At 29.0% G+C, this 11,015-nt stretch overlaps 1 long non-coding RNA gene across 5 annotated transcripts; it reads right to left on the reverse strand.

Moving 5' to 3' along the window:
- Positions 1 to 3,977: 3,977 nt before the first annotated feature.
- LOC141678679 (uncharacterized) lies at positions 3,978 to 6,072 on the reverse strand. 5 transcript variants are annotated; one of them, XR_012557858.1, is made up of 4 exons: positions 5,759 to 6,072; positions 5,518 to 5,690; positions 4,932 to 5,182; positions 3,978 to 4,398 (listed from the first exon to the last, which is right to left on the reverse strand). It is a non-coding gene; the product is annotated as an uncharacterized LOC141678679 (long non-coding RNA). The 5 variants fall into 5 exon arrangements; XR_012557855.1 differs by having other exon boundaries at positions 5,513 to 6,072; XR_012557853.1 differs by having other exon boundaries at positions 5,518 to 6,070.
- Between the last annotated feature and the right edge of the window lie 4,943 nt (positions 6,073 to 11,015).

Here is an 11,015-nt window from a genome sequence, read left to right on the forward strand (position 1 = left end):
ATATCTGTGTGAAGATATTATATCTGGATCTCTAACATCAAAGTTGTATTGCATGTGTGTGTTGAGGCTGTCAAAATTCTAACTCTTTAAAAACATCCACTATTGTGAAATAAATTTAGGAATAGGCTTCTAAGATACTCTGAATCTCGACATATATGGTATACTAAAGCACCTGCAAATTTTGTTCCGTCGAGAGTTTAACTAGTAGTTGTGAACTAGTTACTGCTATAACCAAATAGTATTAAAGTCCGTTCTTTTTGTTCCTTTCTTTTCTAGTGAATCAGCCTCAGAGTTGTGTTTTATGTGAATGTATTCCACTTGTAAATATTTGAAATTAATGGGCTCAAGTAGAGGATTACTTACAGAGTGATCAGATGTGGGGTTAGCTCTACAAAGTGTTATGAAGTTAAGAAGGGTGGTTGAGTCTGTGGTCACTACAAGATTTTGTTCATCGAGCCCCTCGGATTTAATAGTTTCATATAGAAATTTTAGTGCATGTAGTCACCTCCCATCTGAAGTGACAGTGACAGTGGCAAAGCCCCGAAAAAAGAAACTTCAATTTTTTTGATTTGTCTAGTAGTTGACCACACATCGCTGCTTGTTTATTACCGGATACATTTATTTTCCAGGCTCCGTCAATGAAACCCATCCAATGTGCCTTAACAAGCCAAGATTGGAGCTTTGATTCAAAGGTCCAGTACAAATGCATTTGATATGTCTGAGCTGGGTTGTGTATCCATTTAGTTTGATAGTTTATGCTGATTAGTCCCATCGATATACTCCATTCACATGCTCTCTTTTTGATGAGTAATTCTATGACTTCCTTCTTAACTTTATTGCCCGTAAAGATAAGTTTGTTCCTAGCTAACCAAATTATCCCGAACATTAATTATAACACCCCTATTTATTTATTTATTTGTTATATTTTTATTAAATTTATTTATTTGTTTCATTATCATTATAAGTCTTATTGGTGAATAATATTTTGATAATATATTTTAATAGTTTGACCAAATAAATATGAATAGATTTTCTTTTTCTTTTTGAAATTTGAATTATCAGTTAAAAATGGAAATGAACTCATTAAAATTAATAGCATTTATTAAAAGATTTTAATTATGAGATAATTAAGAGCAAAATCAGGGTTTTACATAATTATATAAGAAACCTATGACATTAGTGAGCAACACCGACCGAAAGGTACAAACTTTGTACTCTCATTCTTCCTCTTTTTATTTTTTCGTAATATTCATGCTTTGTACTTGTTTTCATGTTATCGTGAAAGTAAATTGGTTTTATACAAATTATGGTTATGCGTGTTCCTGTTTGCCATTTTCTATTACAAATACCCGTTGTGATAAATTATGTTGTGCTCATTTGTATTCGATTGGAGGCTTCGTATATTAATTAATTAATATATGAGTCATGTGCATATAATTGAACAAGGGTGCTTTTTACTTTGCAAGATAGCTTTTGGTATCATGGATGATGTTTCTTTGCACTACTTTTTAGAGTTGCTATACCTTGAATTATGTAATTGTAGAGATACTGGTTTTCTTTTTAAAATTTAATTGATTTTGACACAATATACACGCAAGAATATTTTGTTAAGAAGATTATTGAAAATACCATAATATGAATTTACATGTGCTACTATTTGTCTGTAGGCTATCATGATTTATTTTTATTCTTTTATAAAAGTTTTTAGTTTTTAAAAAAATATCTAATCATAAACTAGTTGTTTTTATGTATGAATTTTTCTGGAAAAAGGTAATAGATTTATTCAATTCATGGGTATCAAACTTTTGGTTCAAGAATTAACTCCAAATATTTTTTCTATAATAATCGGACAAGTTCATGTGTATCTTTATTAGCCACAAATGTGTATGTTTTGTTGATTCATTTTTAATTAATACTCTCTGAGTCCCTTCCAATTGTTTACATTTCTGAGTAAGTGTCCGGCACGCATTTTGAGGTGCATAAAAATATATTTATGTAACTTATTTTTAAAATTTTCTTTTTCTGAATAAAAGTTGAATGTTTTAATTTTTATTCAGAAAAATAAAATTGTAAAAAAAAATTACAGAACTATACTTTATATGCACCTTAAAATGTGTGTCGGACACCCTCTAAAAAATATAAACAATTGAAAGGGACGGAGGGAGTACGTGAACATGCATAGTCTCTGTTACGTGTCAGATTCATGTCAATATATCAATTACATGTTAGGATTTTGGAAACCACTGTGACCTTGCTGGCTTGCCCAACTCTATATATTAGCCTTATTAGTACTTCGTATGTTTCTTTTAACAGCCTATTTAATTTCTTTACGTAAATTCTAAAATGAAAGTTTAGGTTCGGTGGATATCTACTTGTTTAATATGGAATCTGTTTCCAAATTTAGACATTTAATAAGTTCTACTGATTAATTTTTTGTTGGTGTTTTCAAATTCAGATTTAAAGTGTCGATTTTGAGTTCAGTGACTTTTCATTACTCACTAGTATTTAAATTGATTCATTATATTCGACTCTTTTTCTGTATCAGGAATATTTAATTAATTTTGTTTATCAAAAATTGAGATATTGAAAATAGAAAATACTTTTTGATATTCCCAGTTTTAGTTACGTATCGATTTATAAAATCCGGTCACTGGATAGTGTGGCGCATAGAACTAGTTTACGCACGTTCTGGAACACATGGATACCTTGTTAGGCCTTGTCTTAGCGCGGGACGTAAACTATCCCTCGAATTATAGAAGCCGTGTCACTGATATAGTGTGACCGTAATTTATAACTGTGGAATAGATATGACGGCAATATTTTGGAATTATAATTGATTTAAAGTCTGAAAATTATTTTAGAAAATATTTTGTGAGTCGTTGAACGATAGTTACTTGCTGGGATTCGTAACTCATTTTTGTGTATACATTTCAGGTTTGGACTTTCGAAAAGAATAAGGATGACTTGGACATGTTGTTTGGATTTTTATTTTTTTCACTTTGAGCTTTATTATTGAATTATTGTTCGAGCCGCGTCTCAAATTTTAGTACATTTGAATTATGTGTTGACTTTTGATGTTTTGGTTTTGAGAAACTTGATCATTTTGGTTTAGAAATTGAATATTATCGGATTTTGCTTATTAATTTTTATTTAGAATTAATATTCTGAAAAGTTGGGATGTTAAATTGATAATAAACAAGTTCCATCCCCTAACGTTTTTGATGATTTGCAAAAATGTACTAATATCATTTTGATGTATTTGCTCTGTATGTGATTTGGGTTAATTTGAAATCAAGATAGGAGGAGATTCCAACTTGTTTTTAGCAAGAGAGCATTTTTATAGATGGTCGATTTCTTGTATCACTACAAGAAAAACGGCTAAATATGACCGAAATTTTCCAGTCATATTTAACTAAATTTGACCGCTGGCGGTCGTATTTAGTTAAATATGACCGAAATGTGTCGGTCTTTTTTACGCTTGTCAAATTTAGCGAAATCGGTCAAATTTAATTAAATTTGACCGACTAAATGTGACCGCTCAAATTTGACCACCTAAAATTGACTTTAGTCGGTTATTTTTATATTTTGACCTTTGACTTCAAAATTTTCGTAAAAAAATGAATTTCCCGCCTCTTCTCAAAAATACCACTGCCGGCAGTCAAATTTATAAATTTGACCGACTTATCACCAGTCAATTTTATAAATTTGACCAAGTTATTTTTTGGTCAAAATTATAAATATGACTCCGTTTATGTTAGTCGAATTTATAAAAGTGACTAATTTCGATCAAATTTAAAGAGCAAATATGACTAATATAAGTCATATATAATTATTACATGGAATATTGGTATGCTAAATGCGACGAAAAGCGGCCAAATTTAACATACAATTATTTTAAAAAAACGGCCCTGTGAACCAGTATATCCATAACCTGTATATACCATCCACAATCTCCGAAAATAAACAAAAAATCAAACAATATAAAGATAAGCTTAAATTGCACCATCTGAATAACTTACTTAAAACATCCAAAAGGTTATACATGCCAATATATTGTCAAATATTTGACATCTAATAGCTCAACGAGTTAAGCTAGGCTGGGAGATTAATTATTCAATCCCAAAAAGTTAACCCAAAAGGAGACATATCACCTAAGTTTTTGTCCCAAAAACTTAGCTACCGAGGAGAAATTAGTTGTTATATCCCAAAATAATTTTTTAAGAGATGATATTAGTAGATATTAGAAGTTCATTCGACGGAAAAGTCAACCAACTTGTACTTGCTAGAGGAGGGAGTGCGCTAATGGAGGGAGTAATTCTCAGCATCCTGATCTTCGTCATATTTATCGTTGTCTTGGAAGTTGTTATCATACAAATGAGCCTTTTCAATTCTAGTACCCTGTAATACAACATATAATCTGTATCAATTATCTATACAAATTGCAATTTACATTCACATGCTGTAAACAAACTAAAATAACCAAAATATGAGAAGTTCCAGGAACCCCGGGTCAAACCCCATCTTTAAACATTTTACTCTGTACATATCAAGCATTTCTTGATTTAAACTACAAACTTGCATAATTTATATTTAGTCATTAGTACTAAATATATGAAGTAACACATGGGACACATTATAAAAGAACATAACATGTTATTTTCTTCTCTCTGGATTATACCCTGGGTAAATGAACCTGGAAACACAAAAATTGTCATACTTCCAACAAATAAAATGTCCCTTGTTTCTGGAAAGTGTAGAAGTAACTTCTTTAAAATCCAGTAAAAAACAGCTCAATTAAAACTATTTATCTTCAACTTCATTAAATTCTTAGCGTTTTAATATTCAAAGAGATAAGCAGTTACCGCTTTAGCTTTCTATTCTGTTCTACTAATATTGTTGTTATATGCTTGTAACTTTAACTATTTTAGAACCTTAATAAGTACGTGGATGGGAATTTAGATGATGTAGAGGATTAACTAGTAGGTCGCATGAGTTGGCTATGAATAGCTATGGATGCTGCTTCGGGTCATCTCGATTCGGGAATGCTGCAGTGGCCACCTCTTCCGCGTCCACCTCTTCCCCGTCCACCTCTTCCCCCTCTACTACCACCATTCCAGCTGCTACTAGACCCCAATGCCATAAGAATCACAAACAGAATCAACAAAAAACTACACCTACCAACCTGCATATATGAACAAAAAATAACAAAAATCAAAACTAATTTACAGAACATGTTAAGATAAAAAAAATTAGACACAAAGACATAAATTCAATCTTAATCTCAAATTAAAAAAAGAGGCAGTGTACTACTTAGTATCTACATAACAACTGACAAAAAAGACTAAATTTTAGTTTGACATATTATCGACATATTTTACAAAGGCAGGCGGCTCACATAGTTTTACAAAGGCAGGATCATAATTTATAATAATTTATCATAATTTATCGACATATTAAAAATGAGCAATGTGAACCCTTAACATATCAAAAATCAATTACAATTCATATATACCATACTTAATTCTCCTCTTGACTGGTTGATAAAATTTGCAGCTTGAACCATACTTGCAAGTCCAAGTCCAAATATAAAACGAATAATCCTTTGCATCAGGCCTCAATTGATAAGGGTGGTTACAATTATTACAATAATTAAATCCGAAATAACCCCTTCCTCCCCATTCATTCCAAATCTGCAGTTTGAAACATACGGAATTTATTTGCAGTAAATAGGCAGGAAACAAGATTGGATGAGACTTACGAGAAATCAGATAATAGGCAGGAAGACGGACGAAGGGGTTTCATAGACGATTCTCATAATAGTTGTGTTGGGTTGGGGTCTTTGGGTCCTTGGTTGGGGGGTCAAAAAGCTGAGGGAGGCAGCAAACAATCAACCAAGAACAGTTGAAACAGAGATGAAAGGACTATAAATCCTTTTGTATATTGGCCATCTTTAGGGTTTAGAGACTGATTAATTGATTTTTAACGGAGGGAAGGAAGCACAGGTTAAAGAGGGATGAGGAAGAGGCGGACATTTAAGTTTGTGTCTTATTCAGGGGGGAGTGAAATAGAAAGGGGGAATAAATGGGGGGGACGAATTGGATGACAACGGGGAATAAAAATTTTGTAATTCGATCCAATTTACAGAAATTCAATAAAAAAATTTATAACAATTAAATTATATAATAATTAAAATTATCTATTTTTGATATTCTATAACTAAATATCATTATTATAATACTTAAAATAAAATTATTATAAACTCAAGTAAGATAAATCTGGAATATTTTAGTACTTTCACGTGATTAATAATCAATCTATTGTAACATCCGATACAAATATATCATAGACAAATTTGTCAAACATTTATCTTCATTTCACGAAAGTGTACATTTACTAGATTTTTCTTGTTAATAAGTTTATAAATTGATAATGTTATAATTTTGATGATCACACTGTTAGCAAATTTATAACTTATTTTATTGTCTTATTAGAAAGCTGATGATAAACAAAATTTGCGGTTTTGAAGAAAAAATATTATAAATTAGTTTTGTAAGGACTCAGGTTGAGTAAAACCGAACCAAAACCGAAAATTATAATTAAATTTGAATGTTAACTTAGTTTGTATATATTTTGAGTATACTTTCTTTTAAGATTGATCCACGAAGTATACACAGTTACCATCTCTAAAAATACAATTTTGTAATCATTGAAAATTACATTTGCTATTTAATATATTGGGTTAAATTAAGTGATCAAATAAGAAACTCAATTAAATTTTAATTTATTTTATGGACCTAATAAGTAGATATCTAATATCAGGCTCAATTAAATTATAATGGGGATTTAATTATGTGGTATATAAACAGAGTTATAGTACCGAATATATCAAGTACGTTACACGGCTTATATTCTACCCATCACACAGAGCTTTTGAGAAACCCTAAGGATTACCTCGTTGAGAGAAAGACACTAATCAAGAACATAATACATATTTGGATACCGTCACAATTATCGGCTCATGAATTCAGGTACGCTTCCACCTCGGTTTAATACAGTATCGATAATTACATTCATTTTCTCTGTTTTAAAGAATTATATGTTTATATAATTATTAGATTCTATCAATCATATTTTGGTTGTCGGGATTACAGTTATTATTTGTTTTGAGATTGTGACATATTTAATAAATTCGGTGATCGATTTACGAGATAAAACCCTCAGTGCGGCTATGTATTTGTCTTCGTGCATTCATATAAATATGTATTTGTCTGTTATTGTTATGGCATCCAATAATGATCATAACATTTCATTGATTAATAATATTTTCTTTTACATAAAAATCTTGTGTGTTTCTTATCATGAATACGAGTCAAACCTTGCAAAAATTCTTGTGTGTTCTTTATTCATTGTTATATTTATTTAGCTTTGCATATTTATTATTAGCTGACTCACATCATATATCTAAACATATCAACAAATTGTTCGGTAATTTGATAAATATTTTATAGTACATAAAAATTGAATCAAGTTAGCGAAAACATCTATTCACTCATCGTGTAAAATTTCATAAATAATAACTACAACAATCAAATTTATAAATACCATCGAGTATGGATTGCTTATGTTGTTTATGTGATTTGGGTACCTTATATTTTTCCTAAAAATTAATAAATTATTTAAAATTTATTAAAATTTATAAACATAAAATGTTAAATAAATAGATAAATATTTATTGTAATGTTGTAAATACATTATTTTGTAAAATAGTGAAGATGCAATGTCTATAGTTGGATGATTTTTGGCATGGACCATGAAAACTAAGAAAGTTATCATATGTTCGGTTGGATCATTTAAATTATAATTTGAATATCACTAAACTAATAACCCTAGATATTAACGGCCTAACCCCTAAATATAAAACTTAATTCATATATTTTACGCAAACATTCAAACAATATAACGTATTGTTGATATAAATTTTACACGCATATTATTTTTATGCCACTAATTTTTTAAAGGATACACTATGTTCTCGTCCTAAACACATAAAATTTTCATAAATTTGAAAGTAAGTAACTATTGATTTTTTTGTTGAATAAATGTAAAGTCAATATTTATTTATCTTCTTTAAATTAAACTTGACCGGTTACTAAAATAATTTTCTATAGTTTTTTATGTTATTTGGGTGCCCAAAATATTTGTTTTTGAATTTAATAAATTATTTATTATTTATTCAAATTAATAAACAAAAAAAGTTAAATTTAAAATTGACCACGGGCAGTCATATTTATAAATTTGAGCGTCGTCGGTCAAATTTGTTTTTCAATATTTTCGTTTAACTATGGCGGGAATTTTACCGCCAAAAATATTAATTTCACCCCGCCTAAATATGACCGAGTTCGGTCAAATTTATACCCATCAAATTTTGTTCCATTGGCGGGAAGTTTCCCTCTCATCTCGCTCGGGCCTAAAATTTAAATATGACTGACTAAATTTGACCGAATATAAATTTGACTTTTTTCGGTCAAAATTAAGCCTTGACTAGTTGTAGATGAATGTTTGACTTTAAATTTGACTGTCTTCAGTCAAAATTGAGTCTGACCCATTTGAAGTGAAAGTTGACTGTAAATATGACAGCTCGCAGTCAAATTTGGCAGTCATATTTAGTCGGTCAAATTTATCTTTATTTTTTTGTAGTGTATCTTTCTTGTGCACCATTTGTATATATTATTAATTTATGAGAGGTGTTATGCCAATTTGACTTTAGGGGGGTTTTTGTTGCCAAAAAAATTTCCATGGCCTTTTTAATAACAGAATAATATTATTACATAGATTGATTATATTTTAAAGAAAATTACTCACATTACTAACATTGATATTTTAAAATACAAAAGATTTTAAACTGACAGTCTCAAAATACAAATATTTGAATCAACCTTACATGCTCTCATTTCGAATTTAACTAAAAATAAGATTAAAACATAACTTTCCTTCAAAAAAAAAATTAAAACATAATAAGATGTATCTTTTTCCACTATGTTAGTACATATAGTGTAGGGTATTTTAACATAACTTTGTTTTTGTATATAACCGATAGTTACGAGGCACTTGATAAAAATAAGAGAATATAAATAATTGGCTATTTTTAAATTGAACATTTTTTCAAGTAGTTAATTTAATTAAATATTATAAGTTTTTTTACTTAGACTTTCAATAATTTTATTTTAACAATATAGCATGCATAAAAAATAAATATCATGTTAGTATATTATTGATGATTATCAAACTTTTAACATAGAGTATTACCCTAAATTCATCCCTCTTTCAAGTTTTACATAAAATATAATACAACATATTAATATATGTTGGTAAATCACGTTTTAATTAAAATTATATTGGTCTCATAATTAAGTTTTAAATACTTTTTAATTTACACTTTTGAAAAATTAAATTATCATTCAACCTAGCAACACTTTTTTTTTGCCACCAAAAGAAGAAAATTTTATTGCTTCAAATCATTACATAAAACATTATGAAAATCCGGATGGACATTCTCCATCCAACACCTACGATCAGCTATTGAAGAGTTATATATCGCTAAGTAGTGAGCTACGCCATTCGCAGACCGCTTAATAAACCTTAACACTGTGTTTTGATTTTAGCAACACTTTTAAGTCTTCTATTTAGTAAAAAAAATATTTTTTCTTTCAAATTAAATTTTTTTTTTCAAATTTAGACAAGAAAATATTATTTTTCAAATATGATTTGATATTGATATTCTACTTTTAAAAATAAAAAATAAAATGGGTTATGAATGAATTAGTGGGTAAAATTATATTTATGAGCAACCATAACTTTTAATATAATTGAGGTACACACTCTGCAATCATCATTAACCAAAATCTGACTATTTGTATACCACTGCAACTGTACAAGAAGAAGATAAAAAGTACAAGCTTAAATCAGGCACTCCCTCTTTCTTTCATTTTGATTTCTTATCAAAAGATTATCACGAAAATTAAGAAATATGTATAAAATAGTAAAAAGAAAAAAAAAATGGGTGAAGTGGTGAGAACTATTGATTTTTAATGTATAAAAATGAGATAATAGGATAAAAATAGTGTTGTGTTATTTTTGGTAAGTTTTGAAATGTAAAGAAATAAATGAGATATCAAAAAAGAAATGAAAATGTACGCGGTAGAATTAATTAAAGAGGATCGGAAGAGTTACGTAACATATAAATACAGCAACGAGTGATTATATGAGTCAAATCATTCAAATGAGGATAACTGCTCTTGGTAAATTGTGACCGACTATATATTTGACATACAGACTGATTGCTGATAGATTGACTGTAAGTAAAGCTAGCTGGTCCTACTTTAGCTGTACTGAACCCATGAGTAAGGAAGAAGAACAAGTTTTCAAGTACTGGACAAGATTCACGCCGAGGAAAATCTAAATTCAAAGATTTTGATTTTGATGGAGAGTCAATATGCATGTATGTTTGATTCTCAGCTAGGCAAATAATGGAAAACTAATTGAAACGTGCTGAAAAACTATGTATCAACTTTCCTTTCAAATTTCCGGTTCTGGGTTCTTTAGTTGCGTACTTATATATATACCGACTCTGATAGTAAAATTTAGCACTCTGATAGTAAAATTTAGCTAGTAGGATTGCAAAAAACTTACTTTCGAAAGTAATAAAAAATAGATATTTGAACAAATATGTGCATGATTATTATATTTTTGCTGAATTTTGAATGAAAAACGTGTTCAATTAGAACTTACATGCGTTAACTTTTATCGGAGATAAAAAGAAAAAAATAAAGAATATCACTATATTTTACTTTCTCTATATTATTAAACTCATAATATTATTCAAATTATATGATTAAAAAATTTAACAATTAAATAAAATATAGGAAGTAGTTTTTATTTGATTAGTTTAAATTATGCATGGGTCATCAACATAGATTTAAACACATTTCACATTCAATTATTGTTGAATCGAAATT

The sequence above is a fragment of the Apium graveolens genome, chromosome 8 (genome assembly GCF_009905375.1).
Source record: "Apium graveolens cultivar Ventura chromosome 8, ASM990537v1, whole genome shotgun sequence".
NCBI lineage: Eukaryota > Viridiplantae > Streptophyta > Magnoliopsida > Apiales > Apiaceae > Apium > Apium graveolens.